Here is an 18267-nt window from a genome sequence, read left to right as displayed (position 1 = left end):
CATCACTCCAGTTGTGTGAATTGGAAGATGTTTAAGCCATTAGATAATTAGGGACCAAAAAAATAAATACATTGAAAAATCAAAAAAATGAAAAAAGCTGGACTGGCACTGTGACGTGTATGGGACGGCACCAGGTACTAATGCCAGGGGCTTAGCAGATAGCAGAATGAATCATATTCCTCATGTGATGACCCCCTTCTGGGCAAGGAAGGGCATCATCTCTGACCACCTGACACCATGTGACGCAGCACCAGGAGGAAGTTAATGGATCATTAAAATCCCATCCACACACGCACACACACGGATAAGTGATGTTTTACTAAATTACAGCTAGACTGCTCTGCAGCACCGGTGCTTGTTTTCATATCCTTTAGAAAACACTCGACACCAGTATGATACACAATTTAGGGATCCTTCAGGCTGTTTACACCTAGCTGGGAACATGTTATGTCAGAGCATCAGATTTTATGTTCAGAAAAATGACTGCACCAACAATACCAGCAGCATTTTTAAAATAGTCTGCCTCATGCATTTTGATGAAATAAAAGACACCCTCTATTGTCTGCCATTCTCTCAATCCACATTTGCATAACAAATCCTAGTTCAGTGAGGATTGAACGCCATATTCAGGGCGCAGCTTGCCTTCTTTCTAGCCCGCTTCACATGGCTAATATCACAATTAGCTCAATACCTCGGGTGACAATTACAATGTGCTGCAAGTATTGTGACGATGAAGACAAAGGCCCAAAGGCTGCAACTGCAGCAATACATGTTTGGCCCGAGTAGGAGAAGAGTGTGTTTATAAATGCAGCCATCACTTTGGAAGATTGTTAGAGGGAGTCTGTCTAGACGGACAGAGAACTCGGCAGCCTCAGTGGTATTTACAATCCACTTCTTCTAATAAAGAAATATGGCCTCGTGTGTCATTAAATCTTACTCCTGACCTGTCTCGAGGCAGTTTAATTACATCTGTCGCACCCCATCTCTCGGTCTCTTGCTCTACATGTCCGGACGTCAGAAGTGGTGCCTGGCAAAATGGGTCACTTTAATACTGTGTCTAATACAAGCAGAGAGGGATTTAGCAGTGTTGAGAGCATGGCAGGGGTTTGGAATGCATTGTGCAGACTGCTGGAGGGGGGTGTTGATACTGATGCTGGGGCTTAATGTCATCTGTAGATTTACCACAGACTGCTGTCTGCAGTTATAAAAATGAGGAAGAGACAATATGCAATTAGGAGTGAAACAGAACTGCGGGTACACAAGCATTTACAAAAGCCAGTGAAGGAAAATTAGGAACACATTTCAACCATTTCAAAGTCTAGTTTTCCTTATGTGCCTTTATAGTCAGGCTGAAATACTTATTCAATCATAAGACAGTATTTTGGCAACTATTTCGCTAATAGATAGATCCTTTTGGTTCAAACTAGATAAGTAACATTCTGTTCTTCTGACTATCTGAACTGAATATATCTTTCACTTTGGCCTTGGACAACTGGTGACTGCGATTTTTCACAATTTTCAGACATCTAATAGACCTAATGATTGACTTATATCTTGTGAGGCTGCTGGATTCACTTGGAGCATTTGATCTTGCAAATCCATCTTGCCAGGCTTCAAGCTAAGCCAACATGCAAAGAAACAAACAGCATCCTGTGAGGAACTACTGGCAGCCAGAGATGGCAGCTACAGGGGTAGTTCGGGTGTGACGACCAGTGGGAGAAGCAACGGTTTGTTTGATAACAACAATGGCAGCTCCTCAGGAGGTTAGCATAGATGCTACAGCCTCCGTTATATCAGAAATGGAGAGTATTTCTTCAATGAAAGACAAGCAGCACTAAAGGATTTTCTTGATGGAAATTATGTTTTCATTCTTTTCCGACTAGCTTAAGTCAGAGCTTGTTTTACCAACTGGCTCTGTTGATCTGATTGGTTGAAATTAGCCTGTGATAGACAGATGATTTGTCCAATCAAGTATCTGCCCTTTTCCATTCAGTTTCTAGTGGCTACTTTCCAGATGGTTTTGTGTGACAAACCATCTGGTGCATCACATTAGATTGATAGGTCTATCAAAAAAATATCTTGTCTAATTGGTTCAAATAATCTTAAATTGCAGACCTGGTTTGCATATTAAACTAGCCACTTAATTTGCCTGATGTTGACTTTCTACTTTGAGATTCGTGCCAATGCTGCAGCTGCTAAAAGATGATTTATAGCAGAAAGTGCATGCCTCAAGCAGCAGTGGTATCAGGAGAACATCCGACCCATCCACATTCCAGCTCTGCTTGGACTTCCTCAAGACTCCTCAGGGCTACACAGTGACAGCTGGCTGTGTGTCCGTGTGTGTGTTTATGTGTGTGACCGAATAGGGAGTGAAAGGGTCAGAGGGAGTCCAATATATGTGTGTGCACGTTGTGTGTACATGCATCAGAAAGAGCTATGCGAATGTGTGGGAGGAAAGTGTGCATGAATGTTATTTGCATGCAGACAAAAAAAGTGAAAACTGGAATTTCATGGCCCGCCACTTCCTGCATTCTTTCAAATCCAAAAAGCCACAGTTGTTTCATCTCTTCTTTCAAACTAGAGCCACACCTTTAGACAATTAAAACAAACTAAAGCTGACCTGGTGAACTTGACCGTGGTTACAGGTCTGGGAGTGTTCGGCAGACAGTGTTTGCAGAGAGTGTTTACAAATGCGATATGAAGCCCCTCTGACCGTTTGTTCATTAACTTTCCTCTGGTGTGTGTCTGAGATATAGGCATGTACACAGGAAGAAACACAGGCAGCAACACAGGCAGCATTGTGCATGTGTGTGTGCGCATGCAACTGTGAGACGAGAATGAAAAGGCAAAGAGGAAGAGGGTGGTTGGTTTATACAGTGGAATGACGAGCAAAACAAGAGGTTTAATCTGTTTGGGATAGGAAGGGGTTTTCCTAACACTAAGCTCAAGCTTCAGTCTCAGAGGAACCGACCAAATGCAGGAAAACTGCTTACTTTCACTCCAACTCTCGTCTTCCTCTACTTCTACTACTACAAAAATCTCTCTCCAATGACCGATGAAGAATCTAAAAACAATCGTCAAACTGATAAGGTAAACCGACTCCGAGAAATGGGAGGCTGAGTGTATAAAGCTCTGCTGCTCCATCTGACCATACAAGGCAGTGGTGCCGTTTCTGCTGTATCACCAAGTGAGTGTTAAGTTCACACACATACAGAGTGACAGAGTGGGAGAGAGAAAGAAGAGAAATTTAATCTGTTGCTGGAACACATACAGATTCTCCCAAAGCATGCTGACAGGAGAGGCGGAGTGCATATGAGTCAAAGGTTTGTGAATATACAGCTGAATACTTGCCTCCATCCATGCACACCATGAGACTCTGCAGCTCTCTCTCGCTCTGACACACAAACACAAACATGGTATATCATAATGAGTCCTTGGAGGGTATTTCCCAGACAAGGCTGAGAAAAGGGACAGTCAGTGTTTCTATCTTATTCTGGTCTTGAGCAAATGAGACTTTGTGCACTGGCTTATATCAGTACAACAAAACAAACTTGTGACTTCTCCAGTTAATGAAGTCCGGCTTGTGCTGTACAATGAGGTACACACTCTTGCAAATTAAAAGCCGACTAAGGACCTTAACGTATTATTAATAGCATTAAACACTGAACAAGAATCAGTGGCAGCTCCATGTCCAAGAAAGGGATTATGATGTAGTTTTATGAAGCTATGACAACCAAAAAAAGGCAAGGATATTGCCAAGTATCATTGAAGCCACATATGCACCTTGGCCATCACATTCAGTCACTTGTGTGTAAAGCTCACTGTGAGTGAAATACCCATCTTCTCTGCAGCAAACATTATCTGATCTTTAAATGAAGGTGACAGCCTGTTTAGAAACAACCAATACACATCGAGCCAATGAAGGATGATGCAGCGTGTCAGCTACTATCAGTAGCCGTTTGGACACAGAGACTCTGCATTATCTCTGCAGCGAAGCTTTGCCAATTCTCTGCATTTGTTTGTTCACACAGAACCAAGCAGAATTTGTTTCCAAGTAGTAATTACAACAACACAATGGTGGAAGGAGACAAACACATGGTGAGTTAAAGTTTTTTGCCGGTGACAGACGCCGTTTTTCGGCCAGAAATGTGACGCATAGTCAGTAGGACAGACAGGATGACGGGCTTTTCCACATATAACTGCAGTATTTTTTTCCTCAAGTAAGTTGACATTACCAGTTACCACGTTACTGTTGTTTAGTCCTGTAACATTGCTTTGCGGGTCATTTCTCTTTTATTTGATGAGTGATGGATCTTTTTAGCTGTCAGAATATGAACACCATCAGACACACCATTATCCATTCACAGACACTGGCGCGCCTCGGATACTGCCTCCGGAGACGCATCAGAGCCAGAGTAAGACTGTCGGAGAATTTGCAAGTTTCAACTTTCCAGAACAGTTTCCCTGACATTACTACACCTGTTCTACCTCACAGCTGAGACATGGCCATGGTGAGAGGACTGGAGATGACTGTCTACATTACAACACCCATTAATTACTAGATGCATTCCTCAGCAAGCTGCCCAACAGGAGAAAAGACACACACTTAACATCCCTACTACTTGTGGGACATGAAGGGAGGAGGGAATAAGACATTAAAATTCAATCTCACTGTCCGCAACATTGTTGCACTAAAACAAAACCACAGACTGTGTGTACCACCCATCGATCAATGTGAAGATCTCACAACAGCTCGTCCCAGTTCTAGCTTATGTTGTTAGTGGAGCGACGGTAAGTGCAAGCCCCAACTCCTCAACTCAACTCGGTCAAAGCATAGGGATATTTCTTTTTATAATTTCACTAAAAACTCAGACAACAACAAGCTTACTGCACATTGTATTTGCATTCCAAGTGACCTAGCATTTGACCCACACCACAGAAGAGGAGTTACAGTAAATACAAAACTAACTAAGAGTGACAAATGTAACAGGGGTATTACCAAGGAATGAAAATAAAACAAAGTGAAATGCCCTATTAAGATAAAACACTTCTGGAAATAGAAACACACCTATATAACCTGCTTTCCATTGATGCGTGGTGGATTTGCTTTTCTCTAACACAACAGGAGTGCTCAGGCCACATTATGCCCCAGAAAAGGAAGCACTACAACATTAATCATCTGTTTCCGACTTATGTTGTCAACATCCTGTATCATGGACACTGCATTCATGCAATAAGGGCATTAAAATGTCACTCAAAGCCAAAGTACTGCTTAACACTTTCCCTCCCCCATCTAATGAATGCCCTCATGGGGGGGAGGGGTAATGGCTGGCAAGGACTGTTTTAAATTCATACTGGAGTACTTGGCTGGAAAACCATTTGTCAAACATACTGGAAGATTGTATGTATACATACATTTGATCATAGCAATATCTATAGTATATTTTACAATAACTCAATTTGATCTGCTTTGGGTAGTTTAATCACAAAAGATATATTGACACAAAAAGGTAGATAAGTATGAAACCCAAGAAAATAGATGTATCCTTAAGATGCACCATCCTATAGCTTAGTAGAGTCACAGGATTAATAGAGTTAATATTAATCCTTTTTTATTCTTCATCATCAGGTCCTGGCCACCACTGAAGATGTTCATTTGCACCTTTGCCAGGAGGTCGGTGTTGAAGTTTGTGGAAGGACCTTTTTTTTTTTAAAATGTGTGTGTTAAAGGCAGGTCCACCTTCAGTGGCTCCTCCCCTGTGCAGAGAGCTAAAGAAGATGAATGACACGCAATGCACCTCGTTATCTGTAGACAAAGAACCGTATTAGCCCTCAATGATTTTCCCAACTGACTGCCTTCTCTTCATCTGTCCAAATAACCAGACTGTGTACAAGTGATGACAAGCCCTGCATCATCAGGTTTCGTCCCAAGACTGCACTCGCACTGACAAATGTTTGTCCTGAATAAACTGACTTATTGTCTACCAATAGCTTCTCCAACATCACTCTTTGTCATGAATGCCGACGTTATTGAGCAGTAATTTGAAAGCAAACCTAGGACAAATAAATATAGGAAAAACACTAAGTAAAGCCCGGTACCCAAAGCCCAAACCCAAACCAAATGATAATGCAGCCTTGTGCCCAGAAACCAGTAGCAAATATGCATTAAATTAGAAACATGATGGAGGGACGCCATTTGAGGAGCACATTCGTCTCGCATAACTGGACTTATTTCCACAGTGTGTCAGCGCTGGACAAAGTAGCTCATTCCACTGAATCTCACAGTCAGCTCTGGTGGAGTTACAGGTAGTTGTGAGGTTAGTGTTTGTTTTCTGGGAGCTGTCCAGCAGTCTCTTGTCGGAGCTAACATTAGCATGTCTGCCCCGGCCATCTTGACTTTTAGCTCATCGTTCTTCCTGTGAAAGTGCTTTTCCATGCGTCTAGTCACAGCAGCTCATCTTGTCATAACATACTCGGGCTCGAGGTTACATTACCTAACTTACTCTTTGAATCCCTCAACCTTTACCACACTGGTTGACATGGTATAACTTAACTAAAGCAGTATCACAGATTTAACTTATATTTGACTTTGTTGCCTCTCAGGAGGAAATGTTCCCACTCTGAGCTTTTTTTAGCCTGATGTAAAAAAAAAAAAAAAAAAAAAAAACTACTGACAAGATGTTAGGATGCTCCATGTGACAAAACAATCAACGGTTTTAGGAGAAAAAACACTTTCATCATAGTGGGGGTTGGGCTTGACGTTAAGCATGCAGCTTATTCTAATCAATTCCATACGGGACACTAACATGTGCTAAGTGACTGTAAGCTACTCAATAAGGCCATTAGGAGCAGGTGGTTAAATGTGGCTATGAGTTAAGTGGACTAAGCCAGTTAGCCTTTAAGGGAGTGGCAGACAAAACGGGATGAACTTGCAGCTACCGGCAGCAGAGTGGTCTACAAGGCTGCAGGGAAATGGGTTACAATCTGCTCTAAACCTGGCAGCACACCCCCCCCCAAAAAAAAGGCACCCGCCAGGCCCTGCTGCCACCAAGACAGGCTGACAGCAGGGGGGAGCCGTTAGTAGAGTGGCATCATCAACAAGGGAGAGAATGAGATTCTGTGATCTGTGATCAGATCTAGTCTAAAACAACAATCATGTTCATCTTAAGTGTTTGCATGCATAACTGTGTATAACATGGGGGTACTTAAAGGGGGAGGGTGGGCAGACATGCCTCATTGTCAGCACTGCGCACCATGTAACCCCCACGGACATGACGCCAAGGGGAGTGGGGGTAGGTTTTGAGTGGATTAACTTGTGCAACGGGACGGAGAAGCAGCTGGCATGGGTTACTTCACCCTAAAGGACCCAGGGACTCGAATCGGCTGCAGGGTGAACGGGGTAATGGATGACGTCTCTTTTATACAGTGTACTGTAAAGCCCCCCTGCTAGTCTGTTAGAGGTTCATCTTTACTTTTCACTTGTGTAGAGCTATAGTCCAATTCAGGGATAGGACGAGAACAGATTTTATCACAGATCGTGACAAAAAACACTCACAATAAGCTGATCCTGGTGAATTATCAAGATACTCATGAAACTAGATAATCGTAAATATCCTCACATTTATGGCTTGGAAAAGCCATCTAGCTTACTGATGTACATTCCTATATTGGTTTCCTGGTTTAATTTCTATTGCCATAGCCGTTCGCCATGGCTTGCCTATTGTACTCCACACGAAAACGAGTGAAATCGAACGTGTGTAAATACTATGGTTTCCAAACTAAAGAACGACAGATGAGGTTACCACCATTTATTCATTCTCTATTTGTGCAGGAAGACCTTTTGATTTATGATTACTTATTGAAGAGTCTTTGTTTTTCCCCACAAAAAAAGGTGTGTCCCATCTGCGATGCATTAAAAATATTTGTTTTCCAACTAAATGTAAGATTAAAGTGATTCCTGTATGATTAAGAGCAATTTTGTATTAGGTTTATTTGGAAGTTTTAAGAATACTGTAATAGCTTCCAGGGTTAATGCTGTGAAATGCAATTATGTTGGACAGGGCAATCGCAACATGACATTTTCATATCATCCCATTCATATCACTGTAAAATCAGGGCATTATAAATAGCGCATCAGTTTAAGGGCAGGCTTGCTTTTGCTCACTTGCTCTCTCTCTCACTTTTAGATCAGTGAAGGCAGTTAAATGTTTTCTTACAAAAAACTAATCATGCCAAATAGTTCTGCTCCAAGACGTCCACCTCAGTTTAAGTTTAACCTTATTTATTAGAGGACATATGGTAGAAACGAGGAGAAAGGCTGCAGAAGGACAGAGAGACACGGTTGGAAAATAAAAGCAGGGAAGGATCTGAAAAGTGAAGCCATGGCTATAAAATAGATTTAGACCAGGCATACTTTAGTATAAAACTCGTGCCAGTTTCCTGCCACAAACCTTTGTCCCATCTTATCTCCCTGTTTTTCCATATTTCCTGTTGCTTTCCACCAACAAACAGCTAATGAAAGTACATGGAGGGAGCTGGAGAAGACTGTGCAGGCATGAGAAAACTGAAACACTAGTCTTCTTATTATCACATCATTTCATCATTTTTGTTTTAAAAGCCTTTGACATTTTTGGGAACTTGAATTCATTATAAAAACTGAGGAACCACATTAAGTAATTCTATCAAGGATAGATGGCTGGAGAGAAGCCAGCGCTGACATCAGCTTTGCCATATTAAAGCCAACCAGCGGCTATTCTCCTGCGCACCAGCCAACTGGCTACACACAGGCAGATAGTCAATACGATGCTAGAGCCCGGGGGCCAGATCAGTTACTATGCCTCTGACTGGGCAGGGTGAGCTGAGGCCAGATGGACAGTGATCCCACACCTCTCCTGCCTGAAACTCTGACAGCCACACCCCTGAACGGAGTCAAATGCACGCACACTCTCTCACACACACACACACACACAGACACAGACACTCTCACACTACGGAGTACGCAGGATTGACTTTCTCAAAGGATGATAACAGGATATGCTCAGCCAGCACAACACAAACAAACACACAGCGGCTATGCACTTTGAGTCACCTCAGACAGCGTCAGATCAATAACTTAATAGATCAAAATATACAGCAGTGCTTCAGTAGAGACAGCTGCTACATCATCCAATATCCAATCAGATTTGTTAAATGTCAACATTTTTAGCCACACACACAGAAAAAAAAAAGAATATTTAAACTGTAATGATGTGTTTCACTAACGGCACTTCACGATGCTACCATGTATCGCTGTAAATACACATGCTACAGTAAAATATGTCTTTGGGACAACATTCAACGCTACCCGAGTGAACTAACAAACAGACTATGAAAGTGCTGAATGACTCTTTCAATAATTACAGTGCACTGAGCCCAGCTTCACAGTCCCAGACAGACTGAGTGCTGAAAGTGCAGCGCCAGCGTCCGCCACTTTATCCTAATGGGCAAGAGAGTGCCAGCCTCCAAACCACAGTGACGAGAGTTACAGCACCACCCCGCCTCACCACCCCCACAGCTGAACAGCCAAGAGCAACGCAGGAGACACACAACCAACCTGAAGGGTGAGGGATGAAATATGGTTTAACCCTGAATGTCACCCCAAACAGATGCAGTGAAGCAGGCAGGGGTGGAATTTCCATGGGTGTGGGACTGAGACTGACACTGGTTGCAGGCTGTAAAAAGCAGCTGACTTACAAACAGATGCAAATGCTCGGCTCTGTGCAGGGGTTGAGCTTTCCATTCAGCTGCCCTGATTTTCGAGTGAGTTCTCAGACAAGGAACAGGCAAAGCAGTACCAATGTCCCTGTGGTACAAATGATAGTCTTTACAGATTTAAATTCACCACCATCTCTACTCTCTTGATTTTATTTATTTATTATTTTATTCAAAGCAAGACAGCTAAACATTTACTGATTCAAGATTCTCAAATGTGAATATTTCCAGGTTTTCTTGGTCTGGTCATAGTAAATTGAATATTTGGGGGATTTGGATGGCTGGTCAGACATAATATAATAATAACAGAGAGGCATTTTCAACAAGTCTGTTAAATCAAGAAATGAAATCATAATGAAAATAATCAATAGTTACGGCCGTCAAACACTTTCACTATTAACATAGATTCATCTTTTAATCTGCAATCAAGCTGCAACAATTGATCAATTGATCAATTATTCAATGAATATTAAATTAATCGCCAACCATTTTGATAACCGATTAATCAGTTTGAGTTGGGGTTTTTTTAACTACAGCTACTTGTATGCGAATATTTTCTGGTTTCTTTGCTCTTCTCAGACAGAAAACCAAAAAAAAATTTCGGTTGTGGACAAAACAAGACTTTTGAAGGCATCATCTTGGACCATCAGTAATTTTGAAGGGCAGTTTTCACAGTTTAAGTTAGAGTATTCATTAAATGTTTGTGCATAAAATGTTAGTGGTGGATGCCAAATGTTCAGGGAGCTGCATGCTTCAGTTTCTACTGCTCACACACAATCAAAAAGATCAATGTTTGCATCCAGTCCAAATGTTCTAGAGACAGATCAATGCAGATAAAACTGAACCTAACTAGAGAGTAATTGGTGAGTACATTCTGTTCTCACACTGTGGGATCATGTTGAAGAGTAGATCTGAACCACTGACCTCAACATCCACAACCATCATCACCTCTCACAGCTGTTGTACTGATGCACGAGCCCACACTAAGCTGAAAAATACAGCGCAAATCATAAGCCTGAAGAAGTTTTAATCCAACAGCATATCACAACACTTGCTGAGTGCAGCTGACAGTAGAGAAAGTAGATTACTACTGTTTGTTCACAGGCCTGTCATCTTAGATAAAAATCAGCCTGTTGGAAGGCTGACTAGGGTTTCTGAAATCTAACAAACTTAAAAGAGGTCTTCAAATACTTGAGGAGAAACTATTGAAGGTATTTCACCCAGTCACACATCAGCAGGCTTGATTTGTTTCTCAGCGTGTGGTATCCATTTCAAACAGTCACACCATCGCAAATGTTGCAATGTCAACCACCTGCATTTCTCTCCGACTGTCATGTCTGAGACAAACAACAACTGCAGCCACACCATCAGTCACCCCCAGACCTGCCCTGAGCCATAAAAGTGCCATGTGGAAGCACATACCAAGACTGACAGCGACACATGAAATTAACTTGAACTTGTAGCCACTCAGTGAACCAACAGATAAAGCAAAGAAATCAAGTTTTATGATCGTGTTACATGTTCAGTCACGGTATCTCATCATGATTAAACACGTAAACCAATTCAATGTCACACCTCCTACTAAAATTTAGTTTCTGTAATACTGATTATCTTTATGAGGGTGACACACACTGCTCAGAAAGTATGACAACTTTATTTGCATAATGCTTCCACTTCCTCTTTTTAAAAAGCACCTTATCCAATCCCTAGAGCCTTCAAGGTTATAGGATGCACTGAAACAAGATTATTTTGAGCTCCACTTCTGGTTTGCCCTGGCCTTCAGGAAGAGGAAAGGGAAGCAGTGGTGTAGACAGGGGAAGTGTTGTGCAGTGTAAAAACACAGGCCGTGTCCCAATACAGTCTGAAACTGGCAACAGATGAGGGCCTTTACCGAACCTGAAGGCCAGGCAGAACCTGTTCCTGCTCATCTGGAAATACGATCCATCCTCAAAGAGCATTACAATTTCTACAAACAACTAAACCTTTGTAACAGTTTGTTGAGTTGTGAACTTACAGTATCCCAAATGTTTCCAACAATGTTCAAACCCAGAGAAATCAACAGGTTTACTCAAACTAACGCTGTGTTTCATTCGATCGCCTGTCATCACTTCCAGGGTAGGGAAGTCTGCAACAAGACTAAATTTAAGATGAATGAAACTTTAAAACATTACCTCTTTTGACAATAACTATGCCTGAGTCACATCAGACAGATTTCGGAGAATAAAGTTTATTATTAACCTGTAAGTATCCTGCCTTGTGACATATTTGTGTCACAAGTGTTTGATTGCCATATTTTAGGGATCATTGCAAAAACTTGTGTATATCAGCAGAATTTTCCACTCCCTAATATCATGATGGTATCACCATCAGTCCCAAAAATCGAGTATTGATCGGGCGCTTCTATTGACCAGTGCACACTGGATTGTGGGACACTGAAGACCACAACAATACACCAGCTGAGTCCTTAAAGTTCAGGCAAAAGAAGGCTGCATCTGTGTCCTTAAAATGGGACACTGCCTCAATGACCCTGCAATAAGCTCTTGGAGCTTATCCAGAAAGTCAGGAAAGGTGTCAGGGGGAGAGGGAGACCATCCACGGGTGTGGTATCATTCACACTTTCACACCCAGCTGACTAACGCCTCAGCAACAACTCACACACACCCAGGCAGCAGTAGCATGATGGTTTTCAGGGAGCGACACACTCCCCAGTGTCTGCATCTCAAATACCATTTTGAAGCCAAGGATAGTGTCACTGCTCCCACACCCTAACCATGCCCACCACACCCATAAGGCCCAAAACACACTGATTATGTAATGTAGACTCGGAGCCAAAACAGCATCCCTCTTATCACAGAGATCTGCAGCCGATGCCGCCTGATAGTCTGCCTCTGAGCTCTCTGTACTCCTCTCTTTTCTCATGTGGCTCAGCCAAGTCAAGAATGAGATCACTCCCTGTGCAGGGATGCAAATATTAAAAACAGAGATGATCCTTATCTTGGCATGGAAAGACTGAAAAGAGTGTGCAGGCAAGAAATCCATGAGTCAAGCTACCTCACATTTTCACTTTCACTGATGCATGACGTGCTGCTGATACTTCTGTCTTACCTTAGGGAGTTCATTCAATCTTAAATGATTAACAAAGACAACAACACAATCTGAGAAATGTGAAAGCCCAGATGAGGTTTTTGTGTCTTTGTATCCCTGCCAAGGAACCCAAGGTGGTCCCTGCACTTTTGTGACCATTGTTTTGGGAGTTTCTGTGTGTTTTAAAGCCTCAAGTGAAGCTTTAATAACAGCATTTGTCTCCGGGAACAAACACGCTGAATTCTCCCAGATTTAGCAAAAGGCCCGGTTTAGCCTCACAGAACAATAGCGGTGTACGCCGGGGCGGCTTGCTGAGAGGAACACATGAGGTGAGTCAATAAATTGAACCTGATACCAGTGAAGACCAGGCCGGCTGAGTCTCGTACAGCTGCACACCCGACATAAATGTCTTTCTGCGAGCCGAAGACACGTTGACGGCGCCTCCCGATCGCTTGGTGCGATGCTAACGTTACACTTCCATCATCACATCCAGCCAGTCCACGTTACAAAGAGGGCGTCAAAACAAGCCAGGTTTGCCTCATTTCAGAGACGAAACAAGAAAAAGAGGGCGACTTCTCCTCAGCAGTGGTCTCATTTTAGAGGCTGCTTCACGGTTGAAACGACACAAAAACAACGTGACGGTGATGCAGCGTTACTTCAATAATGTCGCTCGCGCTATAAACGTAGTAAATTCCTCGTACCTTTCAACGGTCGGCTCTCTTCTTGAAGACTCGCGCAGAAACAAACAGTCCCTCCTTAAATATGTCTGCACTAAATGTGTCGACGGAGCCGTAAATTTCACCGGACTAACAATGGAGCAGCGCAGTCAGCTGCGAGCGTCCCTTCTCCGTGTCCTTCCCTCCACGTTTGAGCAGCGGCAGGCGGCGGAGCGGAGGGCTACTTCCCTTCATGAAAGATGGACCCGGGCGGGAGGAGGGAAGGAGGAGGAGGAGGTGGTGGTGGTGGTGGTGGAGGGGTGGGAGTGACAGAGGAGTCCGACAGCAGCAGATTGAAGGAGAAGCGTGGTGCTCATAAAAGAAAATGCAGATTAAATCCGGCTAGCGGTCCAATCAGACGCGCGAGACTGGTGGTTATGCAAAGCGGCAGTGACGTCAAATTCAAACCAAGCTCGAGCTCCTCTGTCCTGTGGAGGGTGGGGGTGTCACTGTGGTCCTGGGTCACCTCGGGGTGGTAGAGAGCGTCCTGTGGAGTGAGGAGCAACTTATGTGTGTATTGTAAATTATGTTTGATTATTATTGATCAGGGGAGGACAAACCTTTTCTCCTGGAGGGCCAAAACTGAAACTTAAAGGGTAACGCCACCAATTTTACACATTAAGGTGTGTTTACAGGTCTTGGGGAGTCCTACTAAAATATTATAAAGCCTTATGTGGCTCCAGAGGAAGCTGCAGGTAATCTGAAAAATTGCATCCAGTGATGTCACTCAGTGACTGTGGCATCGAGGGTAATGTAGGCGCACTGGTCTATCATTGCACTCCTATAACACACTTGGACTCATCTTAAATGAATAAATAAACTCTATGTATATAGCACCTTTAAAAACAGAGTTTACAAAGAGCTGTGACAAACAAGCAAAAGCATGAAACTCAAAACAGTAATATGGAATATACACACAGGAAGCCTCGTCTAAGGTGAGTTAAAATAAGATGGTAGAACAGAAAATGTAAAACACAAAAGGTCAATGTGATTCATTACAAGTTTAACAAGTAAAATGAATAAAAGTGATAAAATAGGCAAAAACAAAAAAGAAAGAGAGAGCAACAAAGTAATGCAAAAATAGAAACAGATAAAAGAATGGAATCAATAAAGGACGATAAGAAGACGACATCACATGAAAGGAATTAAAAACAAATACAAAGATTATGGGCAGTTAAAAGAATAAAGGACAATAAATAGTTTAAAGATAACAAATAAAAGCAGTAAGGGGTAAGAAAAAAGATATTGCAAGGGAGGAATTAAAACCAGATAAATAGACAAAGAGCAGTAAAAGGAAGAAAAGATGAAAACACAGTTTATAAAAAATGGTGCCTTCACATAAAAGCAAGTCTATAAAAGTGGGTTTTATGAAGTGATTTAAAAGAAGTTACTGATTCTGTGTGCCTTATCTCCTCAGGTAGGTCATCGAAAAGTCAAGGGGCCCTGACAGCAAAAGTGCAGTCACCTTTAGTTTTGAGCCTCGTCTTTGCAACGACGAGAAAGGCCCCACCCGAGGATCCAAGGCTGCGAATAGACTCATATGGGGTCAGCATTTCTGCTGTGTAACTTGAGGCCCGACCCAGAAGAGCTTTAAAGGTAATCAGCCAAATCTTAAGGAAAGTTTAAAAACAAATTATCAAAATTGATACAACAGAACCAGAGATATCGCTTTTGTTATTGCCTTTTTAAAAACTGGCGCCTACATTACCCACAATGCAACAACCATTAAGTGACATCACTGAAGGAAAAGTATTAGAATACACGCAGCTTCCTCTGAAGCCACAAAAGTCTTTATACCACTTTTTTCCACATATGCAGTAGTACTCCCCAAGACCTATAAACACACTTTAATGTGTAAAATTGGTTGTGTTACCCTTTAATGGTTGACCTCTTGTGCCGTATTGTGCTAAGATGTGAAATGGTGCTATATGGAAGCCCAAGATAATCTTAGAAGTCTCTTTTCCCCCTTTTTCTGCCTCTCAGGGCTTCCGTAGGATAACAAGTACCCTGAATCGAGTGACTTCCTGCACAAGTTGTCACACTGCCCACCATGCTCAGATTATGAAAAAGGGTTATTATTATTAGGGATCCTGCAAAGGCATATATAAAGAACATTTTTGCCTTAAAAAAAAAAAACAGCATAAATAGGGATTCATATTCTAATTTTCTTTATTCTTTATTCTTTAGTATTTTTTTGGCTATGAAAAGCTATCTGGTGGGCCAATTGAAATCATACTGTGGCCACACTTTGGGCAGCCATTATAGATGTAGTACAGCTTTGTTTCAGAAATGAAAATGCTATCCTTCAAAAAAAATAACCTCAAGCTAAACTGTCAAACAGGAAGTCAGTAAAAAGTGGTCAAAAGGGAGTTTCAGCGATTTAGTATTGCACTTCCGTAAAGTTGGGGCCTCATATGAGACACATTTTTTAAATAGAATGGTTACAAGAGATATCCTGAGAGATCACAGTATCTTACATTTCCCATAATGCATCTCATGGTATTATTTCGTTTGACCCTCCCTGCACAATAAATGTCCATCAAACTCATTATTGATATTACTTAGCTGGTACAATAATATGTAACACCAGCTCTACAGTGTGAAACAACTCAGTATAAATCAGTAGAAGGTCTTTATCAATTTGTGGAAGTAATTGCAGTGAGGTTTCAGTGTTTCCACTGTTTCATTTCCACATGCTGTATAGGTCAATTGTGTGATACACTCTCATTCTGCATTCAAGTGACAAAAATAGCCAGAGGAGCAACGCAATCCCATTAAACAGGGGTTCCCAATAATCTCTATTTTAGGCATAATAACTTCAGGATTGCTGACACACTCCTTCCCCTTTTCGTCCACCCACATGTTTATTCTCTGTGCTTGAAATGAAATCTGAGACATCAAGTTGCATGAGTCGTCGTTCTCTACACACACAAATGGTTTCTGTTTCCCGAGAGTTGGATAGTTGGGAGTACGCCTGATTAAAACAGATTCTTCCAGAATGAAGAAAGTTTTCCTTTAAATGTACATGGTTCATTTTCTGCACAGTTTCCACTTCCCTATGGTACCAGCCCCACAAAAGCTGTGAGTTGAATGCTTTTTTTTTCTTCTTCTTTTTTGTTAAATGTTGGGCTGCAGCTGCGTCCTCCACAATAGAAATCGATGAAAAGGGAGACAACAGACAAAGACTATTGCAACTCACAGAAAGAGACAGAGAGAGTGAATGGGTCATGTCATCTGACATTAACTGTTGTTTTCTCTGATTAAACTCAGAGACGAGGAGAAAGAATGAAGACATTTAAAGAAAAAAGCCTCGGGCAAAGAGACATCAAAAACTAAGTGAAGGGAGGAATGAAGACTTACCAGAAATCATCAACCAGTGACTGAATCTCAATGTTCCTCACGAAGAGAAAGAGTGTGTGAGTCATGTCTCAGCTCTGCCTCTCCATCCCTGCTCTGTACTATGCTTTTTCATCAGCAGCCTGTCCAGCCTTTCCAGTCGGCAAGGGGCCCTGCAGCAGAGCGAGGGGGAATCACAAAACTTTCACTAATCCTGCAACTTCAACTCTTTTTAGTAAGCAGTTTGAATTTGCAGCTGTGACACAATTCTAACTAACATTATATCTGCATATATGACTCTCGGATCTTGAGTGTGGATCCATGAGAAGAATTTTAGTAAACCATTTTAGTAAACCTTCTTTTAGACAGGGATTTCTGCAGTGAAAGTTCCTCCGAAAATGAAGATTCAGTCATGATCTACTCACCCTCAGGCAGATGGAAAGTCAGGGGAAGTTGCATAGTTCAGAAAACATTTCTGGAGCGTCAAAGCAAAACAGCGTCGCTTTATTCTCATAAACAACAGAAGCAGATGGACTTGTTTTAAAAGAATTAAAGAATTAAAACATTTGAAGAAACAACTGAGAAAAACATAAAATGGCTTCAAACAGCTTGTCCTTGACTTGAAGGGTTTAAGGGTTGCCTTAAAAATCTAACATCCAGTAATGTGAATTTTAGGCCTTTTAATGTTTTTCTGGAAACCCAGTCACTTCTGATTGGTCAGCTCACACATGCCTGAGCCAGCACTGCTCACCGTGTCTCCAGTCTGCTCTGTCCTGTTTTCACTTCTACAATGAATATAGGCATTTATTATGCAAATGTGTGACCTGGTGACATAGTGTGATGTCACAATGTCACAGAATCAAAGGTGGGACCACTGACGAGGCGTTTAAGGAGCTGTGTTTTCTGTGGGAGAGAGGAGCTCCTGTTGGTGCGAACTTTAGGCTTTTTAACTCTCAAGACCTTTTACATGCACAAGAACCTATACAACACACTGAAGGAAAGGAAAAATCAAAAAAGCATAATAGGTGTCCTTTAAAAATCGATTGGATTATGAAGTTAACATTACTTTCATTTAGTCGCACTTTCTCGCCATCTTCCTTTTAAATATGTTTTGGAGCAAGTATGTGCATTGTTGTAACAAAACTACACTGGGCTCACAGCATCCATCATTATATCACTGAGCTGAAAAAGCTAAATCTCCTCACATCCTGTCCATCCACTTCAGATTGCTTCATAATGTTGTTACACAAGGGTGTGGCTCAGCTCTGGTTGAAATCCTTAACAGAATTAGGATGGACTGATAATCTACAAGGCTTTTATACATAGACTTTGCTTCTTTTAAATCTGTTTCTTTAGTTAGATCGCGTCATCCATCTGCCCA

General features: G+C 41.9%; 1 protein-coding gene across 1 annotated transcript in view; it reads right to left on the bottom strand.

Annotated features, from left to right (window-relative positions):
* prr36a (proline rich 36a) overlaps positions 1-13843 on the bottom strand; it is a 35013-nt gene extending 21170 nt beyond the window's left edge. Inside the window, exon 1 of the mRNA XM_084382354.1 lies at positions 13536-13843. The gene's annotated coding sequence lies outside the window, so the exon portion shown is untranslated. The remainder of the gene's footprint in view (positions 1-13535) is intronic.
* Positions 13844-18267: the final 4424 nt, after the last annotated feature.

The sequence above is a fragment of the Pagrus pagrus genome, assembly GCF_965226575.1.
Source record: "Pagrus pagrus genome assembly, chromosome: 2".
Lineage (NCBI taxonomy): Eukaryota > Metazoa > Chordata > Actinopteri > Spariformes > Sparidae > Pagrus > Pagrus pagrus.
The sequence above is the reverse complement of the archived record's forward strand: the minus strand, read 5'-3'. Positions and strand labels throughout refer to the sequence as shown.